This window comes from Scyliorhinus torazame, chromosome 7 (assembly GCF_047496885.1).
Source record: "Scyliorhinus torazame isolate Kashiwa2021f chromosome 7, sScyTor2.1, whole genome shotgun sequence".
In the NCBI taxonomy this organism is placed as follows: Eukaryota; Metazoa; Chordata; class Chondrichthyes; order Carcharhiniformes; family Scyliorhinidae; genus Scyliorhinus; species Scyliorhinus torazame.
The window spans coordinates 54221541-54228837 of NC_092713.1; the positions used below are offsets into that span (position 1 = coordinate 54221541).

Below are 7297 nucleotides of genomic sequence, written 5' to 3' on the forward strand. Positions count from 1 at the left end.
GCTGGGGCCAGCAGGAGCGGGGACAATGGGCATCCCTGCCTTGTGCCTCTGTGCTGCTGGAAGTATTCAGAACTGGTGGTGTTGGTCCGAAAGCTCGCCGTGGGGGCATTGTACAGGGGTTCCACCCAGGAGGTGAATCCTGCCCCCAGCCCAAACCATTCCAGTACCTCGAGGATGTACTTCCAGAAGGGCTTTTCTGCGTACAGGGAGATGACCACCTCTGGTGTTCTCTCCCCGGGTGGGGGGGAGGCTCAATATTACATTCATCAGCCGCCTGATGTTCGCAGTAAGTTACCTATCCTTGACAAAGCCCGTTTGGTCCTCTGCGACCACCTCTGGTACGCAGTTCACCAGCCTTTTGGCCAAGACCTTCGCGAGTATTTCCGCGTCTACATTTGGCAATGAAATGGGTCTGTTAGAGCCGCATTCTGTTGGGCCTTTGTCTTTTTCGGGTATCGGCGATATCATGGCCTGTGCTAGCATGGGAGGCAGGGTGCCCCTCGCCAGCGAGTCTGGGAATATGTCCCTTAAATGTGGGGCCAGGGCCGGCGCAAATTTTTATGGCAGTCTGCCGGGAACCCGTCAGGTCCCGGCGCCATTCCCGCCTGCACGGAGCTCTCCATGATTTCTTCCAGATTTATTGGTACTACAAGTTCCCCTGCCTGTCCTCCCCCACAACTGGCATGTCCAGTCCGTCGAGGGATTGTTTCATTCCATCCTCCCCGTCGGGGGGTTCGGAGGTGTACAGTCCTCGGGAGAAGGTCTCAAATGCCCAATTGCTCTCTTTTGGTTCCGTTATCTGTCTCGCTCTGCTATCTTTTACCTGTGCTATTTCCCTCGTGGCTGCCTGCTTTCTCAGCTGGTGAGCCAGTAGGCAGCCAGCCTTTTCTCCGTGTGCGTTAAAGGTCCCCTGTGTCTGGCGGAGTTGGTACACTGCTTTCCTAGTGGATAGCAGCTTAAAGCCCATTTGTAGCTTTTTCCTCACCGCCAGCAGCTCTACGGTCGGGGCCTCAGAGTACTTTCTTTTTTTTTTCTTGGAATTCTTCACGAATTTGCGTGTCCTTCTTGCGCAGGGGCCATGCTAATCTTCTCTGTATCGTTCCAATTTTAGTATATGTGCTGCCGAAGCGAGCACCTTGGAGTACTTTCTATCGACCTCCAAGATGGAGTCAATCAGCTGTTGCCTGGCCACCCTCTCTTCCCTACCTCGGCGCACCTTGTAGGCTATGAGCTCCCCTCTGAGCACAGCCATTAGTGCCTCCCAGAACATGGAGGGTGAGACACCCCGTTACGGTTGTTAGTCACGTAGTCGCCTATGGCCTGTGATGTTTGCTGGCAGAAGGCCTTGTTGGCCAGGAGGTCTGTGACCAACACCCATGTGGGGCATTGGGCATGGCCCGTCACCAACCTCACATCCATGTAGTGCAAAGCATGGTCGGAGATGACAATCGTGGAGTATTCCACTCCTACTATTCCTCGAAGCACCAATTTCCACACTGCAAAGAAGTCGATTCAGGTGTATACCTTATGAACTGGTGAGAAGAATGAGAATTCCCTCTCGCAGGGGTGCAAGAACCTCCATGGGTCCACCGCCCCCATCTGTTCCATGAATGTTCCCAGTTCCCTAGCCATGCCTGTTTTTTTCCTCGTTCTGGGGTTTGATCAGTCGGTCAACGGTCCTGCACGCATTTAAAGTCGCCCCCCCACACAGTCGGTGTGTGTTGATGTTGGGGATTTCCGCCATGGTCTTTTTTATGAAGTCTGTGTCAGTCCAGCCGAAAGCTGCAGCCGGCTGACAAGAAAGCAGAGCTACGCTTCCTAGGCATGGTCAACTTCCTGGGGAAGTTCATTCCCAACCTTGCCTCCCACACGACAGCTCTGCGCCACCTCGTCAAGAAGTCTACAGAGTTCCAGTGGCTGCCCACACACCAGAAGGAATGGGAGGAGCTCAAACTTAAGCTCACCACAGCCCCGGTATTGGCATTTTTTGGCACATCTCGTGACACTAATATTTCGACTGATGCCAGCAAGTCCGGCATTGGGGCGGTACTCCTACAGCGGGATGACACTGCGTCATGGGCCCCGGTCGCCTATGCCTCGCGGGCCATGACCCCCACAGAACAGCGCTACGCGCAGATCGAAAAGGAGTGCCTGGGTTTGCTGACCGGAATAGACAAGTTCCATGACTACGTGTATGGTCTCCCCCAGTTTACTGTTGAGACTGACCATCACCCCCTGGTCAGCATCATAAATAAGGATCTGAACGAGATGACCCCTCGCCTCCAGCGCATCCTACTTAAACTCAGGAGGTATGACTTCCAACTGGTCTACACCCCGGGAAAGGACCTTATCATTGCGGATGCCCTATCTAGAGCAGGGAGCACACCGCCCGATTCGGAGGGGTTCGTCTGTCAGGCCAAAGCGCAGGTGGCCTTCACATCGGCAAATCTGCCAGCTGATGACTCCAGTCTGGCCCGTATTCGCCGGGAGACTGCAGCTGACCCCCTTCTACAACGGGTGATGCGCCACATGACGGGAGGGTGGCTCAAAGGACAGTGCCCCCAGTTCTACAATGTCCGAGACGACTTGGCCATCATTGATGGTGTCCTCCTAAAGCTGGACCGGATTGTGATTCTGCACAGCATGCACAAGCTGGTCCTCGACCAACTACACGAAGGCCATCTGGGGGTCGAGAAGTGCAGACGGAGGGCCCGAGAGGTGGTGTACTGGCCGGGCATCAGTGATGACATTGCCAATATGGTGCTCAACTGCCCAACCTGCCAAAGGTTTCAACCGGCGCAACCTGCTGAGACGCTTCAGCCCCATGAGCTGGTGACGTCCCCCTGAGCAAAGGTGGGTGTGGACCTTTTTCACGCGCTTGGCAGGGACTATGTAATCATCATTGATTACTTTTCAAACTATCCAGAGGTCATACGCCTGCACGATTTGACATCGTCCGCTGCCATAAGGGCCTGCAAAGACACCTTCGCTCGCCACGCATTCCGATGACTGTCATGTCGGACAATGGGCCCTGTTTTGCCAGCCAGGAATGGTCGTCCTTTGCTGCTTCGTATGGCTTCACACACGTGACGTCTAGCCCTCTGCACCCCCAGTCCAATGGAAAGGCGGAGAAGGGCTTTCATATCGTCAAGCGGCTCCTCTGCAAGGCTACTGCTGCCGGATCGGATTTCTGCCTAGCCCTGCTGGCCTATCGCTCGGCCCCACTAGCCACTGGCCTCTCACCAGCCCAGCTGTTGATGGGTCGCGCCCTCAGGACCACGGTGCCATCCATTCTGGTACCCACAACCAACCATGCTCCGGTACTACACAGAATGCAACAGCAGCGCGTTCGCCAGAAGAAGGCATATGACACATGGGCAACTGATCTTCCCGCCCTGGCGCCTGGAGACGACGTTCGCATCCACCTCCCAGAAGGTGGCTGGTCAGCATCTGCCGAAGTTCTCCGACGCGTGGCTCCCTGCTCGTTCCTGGTTTGCATGCCTGATGGATCCATTCGTAGGCGCAATCGCTGGGCTCTTCGCCTACTTCCATGCTCGCTACGGGAACTTACACGGGCACCGCGCCCTCCTGTTGTTCCAGATATCGACTTTGTGGAGCTTCCTGCCACCATGCCCCTTCCGTCGTCGCCCGTGGCCAGGCCCATTCCTCAGCCGGTGGATCCAGACCCACCCTTGAGGCGGTCAACCCAAATTCGACGCCCACCTACTAGACTGGACTTATGAGCCTGTTTGTACATTGAACTCATAATACCACTGTGTTAATATGTTTCTGTTCTTCCTTGTCGTTACAGGAGTTTGTTTTGTCGTTCAACATTTTCCCGTTCTTTGTTTATGGTTCAACCTCGTTGTTATGTCGCACCCGACATCGTCCCTTGTATATAGTTTAGCTCCATGTACATGCTGTAGATATTGCACATGCACACATTCAGCTGCACTCAGTACACATTTCTATTTATAACCACATAGGCACATGTTCTTGTTAAAACGGGTGGATGACATGGTATTCGGGTAAACATCATGGTACAACTATACATACATACTGATGGACAGATCAACGGACCAATCAACACACACACAACATCACAGCCAATCACAGGCAAGAGCATACACAGTACAAAACAGGGAACACGACACTTCCCGGGGATTCCAGCAGGAGACAGCTCAAGGCACAGAGCTCATAGCAAGCCACTCAGACGTCCACCATGTGCTGAGTGCCACTACAAGATAGTATTAGGAATAGGTCCACAGATTCTAGGGTTATGATCGAACCTCAGTAACCATTGTAAATAAATGTTAGTAATAAAACTGAGTTGTACCATTCGCAACCATGTTGGTTCGTCTGTGTAGCAGAGTACCCAACACATCACTTCCCACGAGCTCGCTTTTGTCTGCCTGGCCCAGCTCAGGATCCTTTCCCGATCCTGGTACCCGTGCAGCTTTGCTATGATCACTCTTGGCTGCTCACCCGCTTTGGGCTTCAGCCGGAGCGACCTGTGTTCCCTGTCGAGTTCCGGGGAGTTGGGGAAACTGTCCCTCCCGACTAGGTTGCCCAGCATTTGGGCGATATAGTCTGTTGGGTTTCTAGCCTTGATACCTTCCGGCAGGCCCACAATTCGAATGTTCTGTCGCTGGAACCTGTTTCTCCTTGTCCTCGACCTTTCCCTTCAAACTCCCCTGGGCCGCTACCACCCTTTTCACTTCTGCCTCCAGAGCAACAATCCTGTCGCTCTGGTCCTTCGAGGCTCTTTCGAGGTCCAGGATCGTTTTTTCCTGCGCCTCCACTTCCCCAGACCATCTATCATTCGTTGCTGGGAGACCATCGCCTCCGTCACCACCACCTTCACCGCCACCTAGATCTCCATTTTTATTGCCTCCTTCATGGCGGCCAGTTCCGTTTTTAGGAGGCTCCTCCACCCGTCCCCTGGTGGGGAGGGGGAGGTTGTTGCTGGTGTCGGTGCTGGTGCTCAGGTCGCCGCTCTTCCCTGCTCTTGGGCAGTTGGGGCTTCCATCTTGCCTCGTGGATCCACCGGCTCGTCTGCCCGCTGGTCGTGTCCCTTTCTGCCATTTCTGCAATCTCGTCTGCTCCTCAAGGTGCTGTCCGCCAGCATCTTCTTCTCCGCCGTGTCTCCTTTTCTTTTGGGATTCTTTTCCGTTAGCTTTTCAGGCCAAATTCTTCTGAAATTAACTTTTTTGGTTCTAGTTAGGGGGAGAGCCACCTGACGTGCATTCGCTCAGCCGATCACCATCACCGGAAGTCCGATGTCTTTAAAAAGAAATTGCTTGCTATTTCATAAAATATGTTTACTCAAGCCAGGACATACATAAACATGAACACGGAGGGCTGGATTCTCCGATTTTGAGGCTATGTCCAGAGCATGTGTCTATGGCCAAAAAGGCGGCACCGCTTCTGCACCGATGCTCCGCCCGGTGGGGGGATAGCAGCCACGCCACGTAAAGCCCCCAGCTTTACCTGCAGATACCGACGGAGAAAGATTGCCGGGTCTGTGGCCGCACATGCACACGGCAGCGACCTGAGCGGTCGTGCCGTACAACATGGCGCTGGCAGCGTGCGGATCCAGTCTGCCAGATAGTGCCCCCTGTAACCTCCCTCGCAACCCACTGGACCACCCCCACCAGTCCCCCCAGACCCCACCGAAGCCCCCCCCCCCGGCCAGCGGAACGACTTCCCCTGCCGACTGTGGTGGCGCTGGACTCAGTCCGCAGCCGCGATGCGAGGTCCTCGAAAACTGTGAGCATAAGCGACCGGCGCCGTCGGGAAGTCTGCCCATCGGGGCAGAGCATCGGGGGAGGGCCTCAGGTGACATCCTGAGGCCATCCCAACGGCGTGCAGCGTACTCAGCAATGACGTTGTTTTTGAGGGGGTGGTTTCTCCCCCCGCAACCCAAAAGATGTTCAGGGTCGGTGAATTGGCCACGCTAAATTGCCCCTTAATTGGGAAAAATGAATTGGGTAGTCTAAAATTATATTTAAAAAAAAGGTTTTTGAGGGGGTGAAGTAACCGAAAAACGCCCCCCCCCCTCGATTTCGCCGTCAAAACGGATTCTCCGACCAATCGCCGAGTACGATTCCGGCGTCGGCAATCGGAGAATCCAGCCCATAACCTTTCAAAAACATAACAAAATCCCCACAGTTTGCCATTTTTCCCTTTTTCCCCCCTTAACACTCCCCACCCCTACCCGCCGGCAACAAACAATCCCTCGAACAGTGAAAAGAACAACCTCCATCTCACCAAGAACTCCCCCCCACCCCGATCCCCTGAGAGCGAACTTAATCTTTTCCAACTTAAGGAGTTCTGCTACATCCTCCAGCCACACCGACACCCTCAGTGGCTCCACCGGCCTCCACTCCAGTAGAATTCGCCCAGTGTGTTTCTCTTTTTGTTTTTGATTTCCAGCATCTGCAGTATTTTGCTTTTATATGTTTCTCTGACTCTCCCTACACGAGTAATTAGACTGCCAAAGTCTACATAATTAGCTGTAAAGCACTTTGGGATGTCCTGAGGTTGTGAAAGGCTGATCTTCCTTTCCTTGTATAATTACTATGTACATTGCTAACCTACCAGCCAAAACCTTCCTCTATCTCCTTGAGAAGGCACTAGACTGGGCTGCCTAGTGACAGGTCGGTCATTCATAATGCATTGAATGTGAACCAACGGTTCTTAGGTCTGTGTCTGTGGCAAGGCCTCCTCACTTCAGATGATGCTTTTTGATGATGATTTCATATGATTATTTCAGATGATGTATTATGGTCGATTGATGTTGGGATTTTAGATGATTTGCACCTCTTCATTTTCTTGCATGTTTGTGTGTATTTGAAACTACTGTTTGCTTCATGGGGACTTGCTTCAACTGTTAAAAGGGTTGGATGACTGCAGACGTTTCAAGGCATGCTGCACCCATTGATCATAACTGAAAACATTCATGAAAAATGGTCAATGAAATGTCACAAAGCTGAACAAACATCTCAAGGGGCAGCAGTGACAAATTCTATAGGTTTCCTATTGCCTGTGTCTACATCTTGATTGTAGATGAAGTCAGGCCGGGGGCCCAGATATAAACGGAGTTAAAACAAATACCTTGGGTAGTAGGGGAAAAGGAAATGGGAATCATTACAGAAGAAAGGAAAGATTTAAAAAGATTGACAGTGGATTAAACAGGGTGGGGCTGAAATTAGTTATCAGTTTGGATTTAGATAAGTGATGTCCACTACAATAGATGATTTCTTGCCTCAGCAAGGCATGGCATGACTGAAAATAA

At 52.6% G+C, this 7297-nt stretch overlaps 1 non-coding gene across 1 annotated transcript; it reads right to left on the reverse strand.

Moving 5' to 3' along the window:
* Nucleotides 1-1028: 1028 nt before the first annotated feature.
* On the reverse strand, nt 1029-1135 carry LOC140427518 (U6 spliceosomal RNA). Its single transcript, XR_011948540.1, has one exon. It is a non-coding gene; the product is annotated as a U6 spliceosomal RNA (small nuclear RNA).
* Between the last annotated feature and the right edge of the window lie 6162 nt (nt 1136-7297).